Here is a 16,641-nt window from a genome sequence, read left to right on the forward strand (position 1 = left end):
ATTGACTATACCAAAGCCTTTGACTGTGTGGATCACAACAAACTGTGGAAAATTCTTCAAGAGATGGGAATACCAGACCACTTGACCTGCCTCCTGAGAAATCTGTATGCAGGTCAGGAAGCAACAGTTAGAACTGGACATGGAACAATAGACTGCTTCCAAATCGGTAAAGGAGTACGTCAGGGATGTATATTATCACCCTGCTTATTTAACTTATATGCAGAGTACATCATGTGAAATGCCAGCCTGGATGAAGCACAAGCTGGAATCAAGCTTGCCAGGAGAAATATCGATAACCTCAGATATGCAGATGACACCACTCTTATGGCAGAAAGCGAAAAAGAGCTAAAGAGACTCTTGATGAAAGTGAAAGAGGAGAGTGAAAAAGTTGGCTTAAAACTCAACATTCAGAAAACTAAAATAATGGCATCTGGTCCCATCTCTTCATTGGCAAATAGATGGGGAAACAATGGAAACAGTGAGAAACTTTATTTTGGGGGGCTCCAAAATGACTGCAGATGGTGACTTCAGCCATGAAATTAAAAGATGCTTGCTCCCTAGAAGAAAAGCTATGACCAACCTAGACAGCATATAAAAAACAGAGGCATTACTTTGCCAACGAAAGTTTGTCTAGTCAAAGCTATGATTTTTCCAAGAGTCATATATGGATGTGAGAGTTGGACTATAAAGAAAGCTGAGTGCCAAAAAATTGGTGCTTTTGAACTGTGGTTTTGGAGAAGACTCTTGAGAGTCCCTTGGATGGCAAGGAGATCCAACCAGTCCATCCTAAAGGAAATCGGTCCTGAATATTCATTGGAAGGACTGATGCTGAAGCTGAAACTCCAATACTTTGGCCACCTGATGCAAAGAACCGACTCACTGCAAAAGACCCTGATGCTGGGAAAGATTGAACGCAGGAGGAGAAGGGGACAACAAAGGATGAGATGGTTGGATGGCACCACCGCCATGATGCACATGAGTTTGAGTAGGCTCCGGGAGTTGGTGATGGACAGGGAAGCCTGGTGCACTGCAGTCCATGGGGCCTTAAAGAGTTGGACACAACTGAGCGACTGAACTGAACTGAACTGATATTGGTGTTCATCCTTCTCAGAAAAATTTTTTTATTTTTTTTTTATTTTTTTTTATTTCTAAAAAAGAATTTTATTAAAAAAGCACAAATGCAAAGAAATGAACAGAGGAAAATTTATGCGTCGAACCTGGACTGGTCACTTATGATAATATACATGCTACAATTCCATTCTCTCCAATCATTCCACCTTCACCCTCTCCCACAGAGTCCCATTTTTTTAAAATGTTGCATTCGATGGGCTATGCAATGCATATAAAGTTTCTGTGAGAAATCTTCATCCATAGACTGTGCCATTATGGTCTTTTAAGGGAGTGACTAAGTGGGGCGGTGGGGAGATTGTGCAGACAAGAGAGAGAGCTGCCTATTAAATGCGCCTCAAGGACTTCCCTGGTGAGCCAATGGCTAAGACTCCACGCTCCCAGTGCAGGGAACCAGGGTTCAGCCCAGATCAGGGAGCTAGATAGATCCTACTTTCCACCCCTAAGAGTTCATATGCCATAACTAAGACCCAGCACTGTCGAATAAATATATAAAATATTCAAATTTGCTTCAAATAAGCTAATAGCATTATGGTTAAATAATATTGTTGTTATTCACTTGCTCAGTCGTGTCTGACTCTGAGCCCCCATAGACTGCAGCATGACAGGCTTCCCTGTCCTTTACCATCTCCGGGAGCTTGCTCAAACGTATGTCCATTGAGTTGGTATTGCCCTCCAACCATCTTGTCCTCTGTCGTCCCCTTCTCCTCCTGCCTTCAGTCTTCCCCTGCACCAGTCTTTTCTAATGAGTTGACTCTTTGCATCAGGTGACAAAAATATTGGGGTTTCAGTTTCAGCATCAGTCCTTCCAATGATTATTCGGGGCTGATTTCCTTTAGGATGGACTGGTTGGATCTCCTTGCAGTCCAAGGAACTCTCAAGAGTCTTCTCCAACACCACAATTCAAAAGCATCAATTCTTTGGAGTTCAGCCTTTTTATGGTCCAACTCTCACTCACATCCACACATGACTAGTGGAAAAACTATAAAGTAAATATTATTACTGCTAATATTACCTTAAATCATGAATGTGGGAGGGGGTGTGGTATGGTGTGGTTAGTTAGTCATTAGAAATGAAGGCAGAACATTTTATGCCTTTAAAGAAGAAACTCCATTGCAAACAAACATACTATATCCAGCAAAATGAGGGAAGAGAGCAGCAGATCTGCTTGGACAAAAGAAAAAATAATCTCACAAGCAGGGAGCTGAAACCAGTGTCAGTGAGATTGTTGCAGAAACCAGTACTGGAGAAACCAAGCACCACACTCGGAGAGTTGGAGAACTCAGGTTTATTATGCTGGTGGGCCCAGAGGAGTTAACACTCCAAGCTCTGAACCCTGAACAAGGGGGTTACAGAGTTTTTATACACCAACAGGCATGATTAAGCAGGTTTGCAGGCGTTGGGCAATTGTAAAGAGCAGGACAAGGGTGAATGAGATAAGTTCCAGTTCCTAGTATTGTGAGTCCCCACTTTCTGAGACCTACGTGATCCAGACTTTGCAAGGAGCAAACTGAGTTACAGAGGCAGAAGGAGCAGGAGGCTATGTAAATTTTAACTTATCCTCTTCAATATCAGAAGTTCTGAATGTCACATGTGTGACATTGTTTTTACTAGAGTATAAAGGAGCAGTATTGTGGATAACACTTTGAATGTTCTGTTAGGTCTCTTTGTGTCTTGAATTTTCTACTCCAACATTTAGTTTAAAAGAAGAAGAATTAGACCTAACCCAGCATTTTAGAGGGCTTCCCAGGTGGCTAACTACTAAAGAATCTGCCTGCCAATAGAGGAGCAAGAGATGTGGGTTCAGTCCCTGGGTTGGGAAGATCCCCTGGAGGAGGAAATGACAACCCAGTACAGTATTCTTGCTGGGATAATCCCATGGACAGAGGAGCTTGGCAGGCTACAGTCCATGGGGTCTCAAAAGGTAGGACATGACTGAAGGGACTGAGCATGCACAGCATTTTAGGCTTTGGATCGCTGTCTTGTTCCCTCCTTTTCCCCAACCGTTAGGGGGAAATAAATCACTATTCTGTTAAATATCAGCATCAGTTCAGTTCAGTCGCTCAGTCGTGTCTGACTCTCCGCGACCCCATGAATCACAGCACGCCAGGCCTCCCTGTCCATCACCAACTCCCGGAGTTCACTCAAACTCATGTCCACAGAGTCGGTGATGCCATCCAGCCATCTCATTCTCCGTCGTCCCCTTCTCCTCCCGCCCCCAACCTTTCCCAGCATCAGAGTCTTTTCCAGTGAGTCAACTCGTCGCATGAGGTGGCCAAAGTATTGCAGTTTCAGCTTTAGCATCAGTCCCTCCAATGAACATCCAGGATTGATCTCCTTTAGAATGGACTGGTTGGATCTCCTTGCAGTATAAGGGACTCTCAAGAGTCTTCTCCAACACCACAGTTCAAAAGCATCGATTCTTCGGCGATCAGCTTTCTTCACAGTCCAACTCTCACATCCATACATGACCACGGGAAAAACCATTGCCTTGACTAGATGGATCTTGGTTGGCAAAGTAATGTCTCTGCTTTTTAATATACTATCAAGGTTGGTCATAACTTTCCTTCCAAGGAGCAAGCGTCTTTTAATTTCATGGCTGCAATCAGCATCTGCAGTGATTTTGGAGCCCAAAAAAATAAAGTCTGACACTGTTTCCACTGTTTTTCCATCTATTTCCCATGAAGTGCTGGGATCAGATGCCATGATCTTTGTTTTCTGAATGTTGAGCTTCAAGCCAACCTTTTCACTCTCCTCTTTCACTTTCATCAAGAGGCCTTTGAGCTCCTCTTCACTTTCTGCCATAAGGGTGGTGTCATCTGCATATCTGAGGTTATTGATATTTCTCCCAGCAATCTTGATTCCAGCTTGTGCTTCTTCCAGCCCAGCCTTCCTCATGATGTACTCTGCATATAAGTTAAATAAGCAAGGTGACAATATACAACCTTGACGTACACCTTTTCCTATTTGGAACCAGTCTGTTGTTCCATGTCCAGTTCTAACTGTTGCTTCCTGACCTGCATACAGGATTCTCAAGAGGCAGGTCAGGTGGTCTGGGATTCCCATCTCTTTCAAAATGTTCCACAGTTTAGTGACTTATTATATGCTGACTATATTATGTGAGTACTTACTACATGTCAGATATCCAGAAAGTGCTGGGCCATGATCACCAACTAATGATGACTGCAGTGTGGTCGGGGAGACAGGAAATAAGTACATAAACAAATACATCATTACACATTATAAGTGCTGTGAAGGAAATGAACAGAGTTCTGGTGATAAGAGTAGAGGTTATATTTACTTAATAGATAGAAGGATTGGAGAAGTTCTCTCCATTGGTTTACCAAACCTCCAGGCTGTGCTCCATTGCAGATGCAAACTCCAAGGGATGCATTCTTTACACAGAACTTAACAGCAATAATAAAAACAATTAAAAGTGTGCCTGCTTTCCATTAGTTCACTTCAGTTCAGTCACTCAGTTGTGTCCAACTCTTTGTGACCCCATGAGACACAGCATGCTGGGCATCCCTATCCATCACCAACTCCCGGAGTTCACTCAAACTCATGTCCATCGAGTCGGTGATGCCATCCAGCCATCTCATTCTCTGTCGTCCCCTTCTCCTCCCGCCCCCAATCCCTCCCAGCATCAGAGTCTTTTCCAGTTAGTCAACTCGTCGCACGAGGTGGCCAAAGTATTGGAGTTTCAGCTTCAGCATCAGTCCTTCCAATGAACACCCAGGATTGATCTCCTTTAGAATGGACTCGTTGGATCTTCTTGCGGTACAAGGGACTCTCAAGAGTCTTCTCCAACACCACAGTTTAAAAGCATCAATTCTTTGGCAGTCAGCTTTCTCCAGAGTCCAACTCTCACATCCATACATGACTACTGGAAAAACCACAGCCTTGACTAGATGGACCTTTATTGGTAAAGTAATGTCTCTGCTTTTTAATACGCTGTCTAGGTTGGTCATAACTTTTCTTCCAAGGAGCAAGTGTCTTTTAATTTCATGGCTGCAGTCACCATCTGCAGTGATTCTGGAGCCCAACAAAATAGTCTGTCACTGTTTTCAGTTTCCCCATCTATTTGCCATGAAGAGATGGGACCAGATGTCATTATCTTAGTTTTCTGAATGTTAAGTTTTAAGTCAACTTTTTCACTTTCTTCTTTCACTTTCATCAAGAGGCTCTTTAGTTCTTCGCTTTCTGCCTTAAGGGTGGTGTCATCTGCATATCTGAGGTTATTGATGTTTCTCCTGGCAATCTTGATTCCAGCTTGTGCTTCATCCAGGCTGGCATTTCACATGATGTATTCTGCATACAAGTTAAATAAGCAGGGTGACAATATACAGCCTTGATGTACTCCTTTCACAATTTGGAAACAGTCTATTTCTCCATGTTCAGTTCTAACTGTTGCTTCTTGACCTGCCTACAGATTTCTCAGGAGGCCAGTCAGGTGGTCTGGTATTCCCATCTCTTGAAGAATTTTCCACAGTTTGTTGTGATCCACAAAGTTAAAGGCTTTGGCATAGTCAATAAAGAAGAAATAGATGTTTTTTCTGGAACTTTCTTGCTTTTTTGATAATCCAGTGGATGTTGGTAATTTGATCTCTGGTTCCTCTGCCTTTTCTAAATCCAGTTTGAACATCTGGAAGTTCATGGTTCATGTACTGTTGAAGCCTGGCTTGAAGAATTTTGAGCATTACTTTGCTAGCATGTGAGATGAGTGCAATTGTGCAGTAGTTTGAACATTCTTTGGCATTGTCCATCTTTGGGATTGGAATGAAAACTGACCTTTTCCAGTACTGTGGCCACTACTGAGTTTTCCAAATTCGCTGGCATATTGAGTGCAGCATGATCTTTTAGGATTTGAAATAGCTCAACTGGAATTCCATCACATCCACTAACTTTGTTTGTGGTGATGCTTCCTAAGGCCCATTTGACTTCACATTTCAGGATATCTGGCTCTAGGTGAGTGATCACACCATCGTGAGTGTCTAGGTCATGAAGATCTTTTTTGTACAGTTCTTCTGTGTATTGTTGCCACCTCTTCTTAGTATCTTCTGCTTCTGTTAGGTCCCTACCATTTCTGTCCTTTATTGAGCCCATCTTTGAGTGAAATGTTCCCTTGGTGTCTCTAATTTTCTTGAAGAGATCTCTAGTCTTTCCCATTCTATTGTTTTCCTCTATTTCTTTGCATTGATCACTGAGGAAGGCTTTCTTATCTCTCCTTGCTATTCTTTGGAACTCTGCATTCAACTGAGTGTATCTTTCCTTTTGTTCTTTGCCTTTCATTTCTCTTCTTTTCACAGCTATTTGTAAAGCCTCCTCTGACAACCATTTTGCCTTTTTTGCATTTCTTTTTCTTGGGGATTTTCTTGATCACTGCCTCCTGTACAATGTCATGAACCTCCGTCCGTAGTTCTTCAGGTACTCTGTCTATCAGATCTAATCCCTTGAATCTATTTGTCACTTCCACTGTATAATCATAAGGGATTTGACTTAGGTCATACCTGAATGGTCTAGTGGTTTTCCCTACTTTCTTCAATTTCAGTCTGAATTTGGCAATAAGGAGTTCATGATCTGAGCCACAGTCAGCTCCTGGTCTTGTTTTTGCTGACCGTATAGAGCTTCTCCATCTTTGGCGGCAAAGAATATCATCAATCTGATTTCGGTATTGACCATCTGGTGATGTCCACGTGTAGAGGCTTCTCTTGTGTTGCTGGTAAAGGGTGTTTGCTATGACCAGTGCATTCTCTTGGCAAAACTCTATTAGCCTTTGCCCTGCTTCATTCTGTACTCCAAGACCAAATGCTTTTCATTATCACCATGTAAATATAGATGAGAATCAAATCAAGGTTTCTATTATCACTGTTGTAAACAATGTCAGTGATAAAATGGTATGAAAAAGTCTTCTGTTGGTCTAAGTTCTGTTCAATTTCTGTGGTTACTGTGAGCTTTAATCATTTACAGGTGATGTAATTTGTATTATTTATCATCTAACAAGTGTAATATTCTCTGTGAAAGTCACTTTGAAGAACTCCCAATCATAAAACTGAGCCTTGATGCATATGGATATAGCTGTTTTAAATTTTTTAAAAATGCAGACTCATTCTGAACTCACTGTCAGATGAAAGTAGTTCTGACTTGTCTCAGCTCTCTTCTGCTTCAATTCCTGTCTCCAGATTCTATGGCACAAGATAACCCTGCAATTAAATAGTTGAATTGAAATTAACAATGATAGTCCCATGATTGTAAAAAAAACAAAATGGGAAACAAACTTGAACTACTTTAGTTTTATGAGGTGACTTGGAGTTTTTATTTGTTTAAATTTCAAGACAGTGAGCTGCAATACATATTATTGCCAAGAAGTACAGATTTTAGTTCATAAATAAACTGGTTTATGGGTTTCAAACAACAATCTGAAAAATCTTTTCTTTAAATTATTTGCTGTAAAAGTAAATACTCAATATTGTGTTTAATTTTTGTTGATTATGACGTGGTTACTAAAAATGTTTTTGATGTATAGAGGAAAAGATTGTTTTAAAAGGATTTGTTTCAGGTGGCCAACATATGAGGTACCACTGGGTTTCTTGAACCCATCTGCCCAATAACAGTCAATCTGTGGGCAGTCCAACACCTCCATCCAGATAAGGACCCTGGGAACACTGTGTCCTAGGTTGGTCAATCTTTTCATCCAGAAATTTAACTGTTGATAATGGGGAAAAAAAAAGTTAGCTCCTTAAGCATAAATGAGCAGCTTGTATGAGATGTCATGGGAAGATGAGGAAAGGACCAAGTATTAAAGCTTAGAGCTGAGTAACATCCCCCCTCAATCCTGCCAGCTTTGTGGTGGTTTTGACAAGAATCTTACAAAGAGGAAGGGGCGCTTCAGAGGGCAATGGTGAGGGCTTCCAAACCTAGCTTCCCTTTTCATGTGAAAATTTCCCTCCCATTGTTGGCTTCAGAGGATTTGGGTTTTGCCTTTTTAAGGAAGAAGGCAATCTTACTAATTTATGAAAATCTCCAGTGGGGAAAGGAGTAGGTCCTTGAGTTTGATGATGAGCGACTGATCACTAGTAACAGTGAAAGTGAAAGTCTCTCAGTTGTGTTGGTTTCTTTGCAATCCCATGGACTATACAGTCCCTGGAATTCTCCAGGCCAGAATACTGGCAGCCATTCCCTCCTCCAGGGGATCTTCCCAAGGCAGGGATCAAACCCAGGTCTCCCACATTGCAGACAGATTCTTTACCAGCTGAGCCACCAGAAAAGGCCAAGAATACTGGAGTGGGTAGCCTATCCCTTCTCCAGCGGATTGAGCAGTTTATATACAGACGAAGGAGAAATTAAGTGGGGAGGAAAGAAGGCTACAGGAATAGAGGAAGCAAATGAAGAGGGAATCTACTTTCCCAAAGAAGGGATTTGTTGGCCAAAGAAAACATGAAATTTCAGTGATTCATGAAATGTGGCAAGTAGAATTCCCCTTTTGCTATTAAACTTTCAAGCTAATTGTCCAAAAACATTCTAAAATTTATACTCTTTTAAATGGCTTCAGAGAGGGAAAGCTTGGTGGGACGCAGAAGTCTGAACATAAGGGACCGTCACATGACTCAGGTAAACAAACACAGCATGAAGAATGAGCTGGCGGGGGAGGAGAAGAGACAGAAATGACGTCAGTTTCTGTTGACATAAACTGTTCATTCAGCGTGCTGGCAAAGTGACACCATTTTACATAACTAGCAGGTTCCACAGCTCAGACATTTAATAAGTCAGTTTTTAAATTACCAAACTTATTTGCAAATTTTTGGAGAAAGTTTCCCTCCGTGGTTATTTATTCTAATGTGCATTAACATTGTTCTTACCATAACCTGACCTGCTTTTCTTGGTTTATAAGTGTGCTCATAGTAAAATAAAGCACATCTTTCCAGTCACATTAAGATATATTTACTTAATTCATTTGGTGTAATTTTCCATAAACAGGATACAGTTTCTAAATGCTGTTTTAATGATCCAGAGAAGTGGAAAATAGTTTCGATTGCATTAACCAAAAATCTTTGCAGATTTTAATGACTCCTGTTGGAGAATGAAGTATAGTCTGTCTAATGGAAAAGACAGATTTTTTTTTTAATTTTTATTTTTATTAAAAGTTTTATTCAACTTGAATATGATCATTTGTGCCAATTCTGTTAACAGCCCTCATCTGAGAAGTGCTTTGCTCTCTCCCACATTCATTTGAAGACGCTGATGCTGGGAAAGATTGAGGGCAGGAGGAGAAGGGGACAACAGAGGATGAGTTGGTTGGATGGACATGGGTTTGGGTGGACTCTGGGAGTTGGTGATGGACAGGGAGGCCTGGCATGCTGCAGTTCATGGGGTCGCAAAGAGTTGGACACGACTGAGTGACTGAACTGATCCTAATACACTGGTCCTTACCGTGTGCCTGGAAGGCAAGAACAAACTAACACCTCCCTCTTAGGCTGCTTCCTTCTAGATGGTGGTTCAAGCTGGCTCAACCATCCCCCTGTGCTCCTCCCAGAGGTACCTGTGGCATCCACACCTGCAGGTTGCTGCTTGGCCATCAGCTTTATGACGGGACCATTTTAGAGTGAGGCCAGAATACAGCTCAGGGCTTTGGACAGTAAGGGTAGTGACAACTCCTATTTGTGACCTGGCAAGTGACAGATTTTCACATCCATGCACTGGCCTTGCACATACTCCCAAGGCAAGGAACAAAAAAGAGCCAGCAGAGCAGAGGCCATAGTTATGTGGAGAAGTGGTTCACTAACTGGACTAGGAGAGGATGAAGACAATTGCACGGCCAGGGCCTGGAGCTTACAGAAAAGGAAACAGATAAGGGAGAGAGGTCCACTTCCTTTGCAATGATCAAGGTCTGAATAGACTTCTGATCATGAGCTGACTCAATACATTCAGTGCTCTCCCAACATTTTTAGGAAACAACATTAGATACATGCAACCCCAATTACTCTATCCGTAGTACTCACTCCACATTCCTTGTGAAGCAGTGGCTGAGAATATTCCACTCCAAACCAAAGATTAACCACACTTCCCTTCTTAACTATATGATTCATGTCGTATCATGAAACCTGAGAGTTCTAAGAACTTTCTTCTCAAAAGTCACAGACAGGAAAGTGAGACAAAGTTAGCTAAAGGTTTCATAAAAGCTACATAACTCTTCGATTAAATGGTAATACACCCTCTCCCACAAAATGCCTTCTATAAAAAATTCTCATTATCAGCTAAAATGTGTGATTAATATCTCAAAAAGAAGAGATGATTTTGAGCACTGCAGCAAGTGACCAGGCAATTTTGGAGACCTGTCCAAAAATGCCAAGGTCAATCGACTCAAACTTGCCCCTGACCATCCTGATAAGGTGGTTGTCTGTGCTCACTCCAGGGACGGTCCCCAGGAGGAGTCTGAGCCTTTCAGCAGTTTTCAGTCCCCAGGGCCTTGCCCGAGAGTGTGGTCAGTACTCGTTCACTCACTTCTAATGTGTTCCCAAAGAAAATATTCTAGGAGACCAGGCTCATATCCAGCTTTTCCCCTTTTTTTGCAAATGAAGTAAACACCTGATGTAGTGGCTTCGTAAAAAACAGGTTTTCATGGACTGCTCGCTGTTCTTCTCATGTGCTGGGTAATGCTTCTGTCCCTTGAGAAGTAACAGTGACGTCAGTTGGAAGGGTTGTTGTGAGGTCCTTATACAGCAGTCTAGCACAAAAGGGGAGGGACTGACCTTCTGGCTTCACTTTGTAAGTAAATGACAGCAAGTTGCACAATGAGTTTCTCTGCAATGGCCCCACAAGAAAGGCTGCAAAGTCACTCTGAAGTCGATCTGCCTGGTACTTCCTCCCTGAGTACGCATTTAGGTATTCGCAGGGAACAAACAGGAAGTGCTGAGTATTAGTCTGTAGGTATTTTGCAGGTATCTCTTCTAGGGGAATGAAGACTGGAACCGAATGGTGATGTATCCAAAGTGGTTTCTCCATGACAAGGTCCACAAAGTAGGAATCCAGCAGGTTCCCCTCGAAAGCAGTGCTTATGCAGACACAGACTCCTCGGCTGGTCAGCTTCCCACTGATCCCTGTAAAACGATATGCCTGCAGAATGGCTTTCACCTTTTCCTGTTTTCTTTCCAAAATTTCTTGCTCATTAATCTTTAATGTTTGGTCAGGTTCTACACTGGCAGTAGATGCTTTAACTCTAGCTTGATGATGTTTCACTTCAGCCCTCAGCTTATCTCGCAGACGTTTCAGTTCATGAATCCTGGCTTCAAGAGCCTGTGCATCCTGTGGCTCTTCCAATTTTTTTACGGGATTTGCTCACTTGAGTCTCTAGTCTTTCCAAGTGAGCTAAAACACCTCCGCGAGACTCGCCAGCTCCATCTCCTCCTCAGATTTTCAAAGGCCTTCCTAGAAAAGTTGTCCTGGCACCAGTAATTGAGTTATCCTCCGGGAGCTCAAAGACAGATTTTTAAAAGACGTATTTACCAATTCTAAAGAATCTAGAAAATGTCAAAAAGCGTAAAGAAGAAAACGCCTGTTGTCCTCATTCACCTCCCTCTTACTCAGAAACAACAGCTCGCTTTAGTGTGAGGAGAGGAGAAGGCAATGGCAAGCCACTCCAGAACTCTTGCCTAGGTGGGCAGCAGTCCATGGGGTCGCACAGAGTCGGACACGACTGAGCGACTTCACTTTCACTTTTCACTTTCACGCATTGGAGAAGGAAATGGCAACCCACTCCAGTGTTAGTGCCTGGAGAATCCCAGGGACGGCGGAGCCTGGTGGGCTGCCATCTGTGGGGTCGCACAGAGTCGGACACGAGTGAAGTGACTTAGCAGCAGCAGTTAGCGTGAGGAGAGGACAGGGTCATGGACTTTGAGGAGCTATACACGTGGGAAAGACATGTTCCGATTGCGAGTCGGCCTCAAGTGTGTCCTCAGTGTTGCTGATGAACACCTGCCTCTCTGGACGGAGCTCTCTGCGAGCAGGAGCCACATCTGCGTTTGCTCTCTACTGGTGGGCAGTAGCGCAGCACTTCAGGGTCTGCTGTGTGGCAAGAGTCCAGTGAACAGTCACTGAAAGAGTGACATTTATCAAGTTAGGGCTTAGAGTTTCAGTCAACAGCAACTCCATCTGACTGACTTAGGCATAAAGCAAATTCATTGAAAGATAATTGAGGGATTTCTCTGGTGATCCAGTGGCTAAGACTCCAAGCTCCCGATGCAGGGGGCCCAGGTTCAATCCTGGTCCGGGAACTAGATCTCGCATGCTTCAACTAAAGATTCCAGATGCCACAACTAAAACCCAGAGTAGCCGAATGCATAATTTAAAAAAAAAAAAAGATAATAGAGTAGCTCTCAGAATGGGGAGGAAAGCCTGAGGTTTCAGCTTAGAATTTGCAGCCAGGGGCAATACCCAAAGCACAGGAACTAGCCTAAAGCAATCCTGGGCTGCTGCTGGCAATGCTGGTCACTATCCTCACTGGCACTACTTTGACCCTTGCTGTTTTTGCCTTTGCTGTCACTACCCATCCAAGCATAGATTCAGTGAAAGTTTTAGTCGCTCAGTCGTATCCAACTCTTTGTGACCCCATGGACTATATAGTCCATAGAATTCTCCAGGCCAGAACACTGAAATGGGTAGCCTTTCCCTTCTCCAGGAGATCTTCCCAACCCAGGGATTGAACCCAGATCTCCCTCATTGCAGGCAGATTCTTTATCAGCTGAGTTACAAGGGAAGCTTCTTTCCTATCACCACCTTCCTGCCGGGAGCCAGCGAGGGAAATCCTACCCATGGCAAAGGTCAACTGGGGAAGAGGCCTGACGGGCAAAGGCTAATCAGGACTCGAGGAGCCCCCTGGACTTACCTGAGCATCTACCCCAAAGAAAACCGGAATCTGACTGATTTACTATCTTACGCCTCTTACCAAGTCCTCTAATACTTACGGGGGTTTCCCCCCAACCACCTTTCTCTGAAAACATTAATTCTGAGCTGTAGTTTAAAAGTTCTCCTCGGCTTAATAGGAGTATTCCAATCCAAGCCCCTCTGATAGCTTTCTAACTTGCATGACAAGTTTGTCCGTGCTCCTAAAATGTAGGAATCTGTTGAAGAAGTTAAAATCACTAGAATAGTACTAGAAAAGATTTCATTGTTGAATCAATGCTTGCTGCAGTTTCCTCTATCTATTGTATCCTTGGAAATATATTAATCCTTTGACTTAACCACATCAGATCTTAAGTTAATAAGTTCCTTTCTTGCAGCTCACTACACCGGTGCCTTATAGGAATGTAACTTTGTTATGTGTCTAGCACCTAACTTTAGGAAAGTCACCTTAAAGAAAAGTCTTTTACTTGCTAACTAACCTATTGTTAGGAGAGAGGGCCATAAACTGTTAGCAGGCCCCCTGGCCAGAAGATGATGTAAACCACCTAAAAACTTTTATCACGAGATATACAAAAATAAGCCCTGATCCTGATAAGGGTCAAGACTGCTGACCCCACGTGATTTTGGTGTGAATCTATACCTCCCTTTCTTTGTTTCTTATGCGCATAACTTAGGGTATAAAAGCAGCACTGGAAAATAAAGTTTTGGGCCTTGCTCACTGAAGCTTGGTCTCCCCGTGTCGTTCTTTCTCTTTTTCCATCCTTTTCTCTATTCTCCTTTTTCTGGTTGAGATCCTTGGAGCGCTGGGCCCTCTGAGTTTACTTATCTGCCTGGGCTTCTAAGACCCACTCGAGGGGGTGCCCTGGTGGGGTGCCTCAAGTGATTCGAGAGGGCGCCTGCGGCCTACGTAAACAGAGCAAGCCCCGTGCTGGGGTTTTATTGGTTTCCAGCGTAAACCAAGGAATCATCAGCCCCTGTCTCTCTCTCTCTCTCTTTCTCTCTCTCTCTCTCTGACGCCGACGCCGTTCATCCCGAGGATACCCTGGGTCATATCGGGGCTGGACCCCGATACCTTCCGGTTCAAAGTTTTGTGCAGGTATACTCGGTAGGAAAGGTGGAGATCACATGCCCAATTGCAAGAAGAAAAATGGATAAACAAATAGAAGGCATTTTCAGATTCTAGTGGGAGAAGGGTTTGGCTTTACCAGGGGAGGACCCACCACATGTAGGAAGCGGGGTTTAGATGCTGGGCAGCCAAAAATCAGGGCAAATGTCTGTCATTTAAATGTTCTGCACCAATATGTCTGTTTTGTTTTCCCCAAATTTACAGTATCAACACATGCACATAACCAAACAAAATCTCATATAATGCAGATAGCCTTCATAAAATACAAAGTACTTTGCATCTCCTCCTTCAAAGAAACCAACATTAAGTCATTTCTAGCTACAGCTCCAGGTCTGGGGCATCTATTTTCCATTTTTATTTTAGTAAAGTCACCATCCCATCTCAATCTTTCTGTATTCTAGGAAAATAAATTGTGAAGTTGACATGGCGGGAGACAGAAGAAAGAAGAAAATTAGTCAATACGTCTGTGTACGTGCAAGTCAAGGAGGAAAAAAATGCCAGGACATACTGAGCCCTAACTATAGTGATTGTTCATAAGGCTACAGTCAGCATTTGTCAGTTTAAGACCGCTCTTCTATCCAGTTCCTGTTGTCTCTGACTTCTTTGACTTATCAGGTGCTTGAAGTCTTCTACCTGGCGGGTTGATCCACATGCTCATCCCTGCAGAGTAGGGGTCCTTTGTATGCTACCTGCCTGGGGTTGCTATTATCTTCCACTCATTTGTGTCACCAGACAGGGAAGGACTACTAAAAGCCATCACAGGAGACCACCCAAGATCAAAACACAGCCTTCCACCTCCCTAGCTTTCCTAGCTGATCAGAATTCATGATCCTAACCAACACCTTACCTCTCACGTCCCCCTATTCTTCTAACAGAGGTGCCAGAAGGTGTAGGCAGTGGGTCAGTGCCCCATCCGAAGAAATCTTTCTGTGTCTCCTAAAGGAAACATTCTCTTGGATGCGGAGTTTAAAAGTCGAGTTGTGGTGTGGAGTGCAATGTATTTGGTCTATGAAAAAAACACCCATTGAATTACTGTCTGGCTCAGAGCATATCCTACATTTTATATGTGAAAACTCAGCCATGCAAGGCAGTCCAATTGGCATGAAGATTGAGTTTCCAAGAAGTCTTCCCACTCTTTTAGAAGGTCAGGAATCCTTAGGTGATGGGGTATATGACAAGCGCAGTAAATCCCATGGGCTTAAGTTCTTCTTCTCTAACTGTAAAAAAAGAAAAGTTTCTTGTTAAAAAAAAAAAAGAAATGATATTGAATGTATTATATCATCAATGTTGATGATAAATAAATCATTGAGAAGTCCTGCTGGCAGAAGCTTTGTGGTCAGGATAATCTTTTATTTTCAGATTCCACATTGAATCTTCAGAAACAGCGTTTCTGGAGTGGAGAGGGTCCTCTTACTGCAAGCGAGGGTGGCAAAGGCCATGTCCAGGATTTTGTCTCCTATGTGGAGAGGTCAAATGCTAGGTGAGCAAAGACTGAAGATTGTCCTTTGCAGAACTGGGACTTTAAAATTTCAAAGTGGCAGAGAAATAAAGGAGTTTAGAATTGAAAGGTGATGTCCAGACAGCTTGTGGATTTCCCCATCTCCTGAACCCGCCACCTCCCAGGTTTCCTCTCACCTTGCCCTGAAAGCTCTCTTTATCCTGCAAGTTGTGTGAACTACTTAACAGGGCTGGGTACAGGACAAGGAGTACTTTCAGCCGTTTCTGCAAATAATCTACCATCCAGGCTTACCCATCTAGACTCAGCTGAAGTTAGAACTCATCCTTGCTGGGAAAGGTTCTTTTCCCGCAGGACAGAGGCAGAGCAAGACACACGCCTTCTGTAGGCACACAGCAAGTAGAAGAAAAGGATTGAAAAAAGGGCCGGGTAGTGCCTTTCCATTTCTTTCCAAACTCACCCAAATTCATTCTTTCCTTGGGAAGAGTAAGTGAAAGCTGGAAGAGTCCAGATGTCACACTGTGAAGGAGCTCCCTTCACTTGGAAGGAAACAACAGGTGTTGGGCAGAAATGTTCCCCCTTTGGTAATAAGGTCAGTCCAATGCTTCTCTATTGAACGTATAGCCTAAAACTACCCCAAGGATGATGTGCCATTTGTCCCATGGCTTTGTCTAAGCAAGTTTTTTCATGACTGAAAACAGAATTCAAATCCGCTTCAGTAAGAGTTAACTGATGCTTCTTCTGGGCAGAAAGAGCAGCAGGAACAAGGGCACTTCTGCCCGGAGGTCATGGGGGAGATATCTGTAGCTTATTCAGGTTTGCTGAAATGACGAGGGCAAAGGCAGGAAGAGGGGCAAAGCTGGGGTGAGTGGTCTGTGTTGTAGTTAGTAATCTGAGTGGTCACTTCAGAAGAGTGCAGGGTGGGCAGGGAACACATGTGAGAGAAGGGAGCCTGGGGCGCAGCCAACCTGAGGCCAGACCCCGTGCCCAGAAGGGCAGCTGTTTCTCAATTCCAGTCAACTTCTGCCACACG

The 16,641-nt window shown here is 43.3% G+C and overlaps 1 pseudogene; it reads right to left on the bottom strand.

Moving 5' to 3' along the window:
- Positions 1-10,656: 10,656 nt before the first annotated feature.
- LOC129560019 (centromere protein O pseudogene) overlaps positions 10,657-16,641 on the bottom strand; it is a 54,714-nt pseudogene continuing 48,729 nt past the window's right edge.

This window comes from Moschus berezovskii, chromosome 16 (genome assembly GCF_049115385.1).
Source record: "Moschus berezovskii isolate FMDL1 chromosome 16, NW_MosBer_1.0, whole genome shotgun sequence".
NCBI classification, from domain to species: domain Eukaryota; kingdom Metazoa; phylum Chordata; class Mammalia; order Artiodactyla; family Moschidae; genus Moschus; species Moschus berezovskii.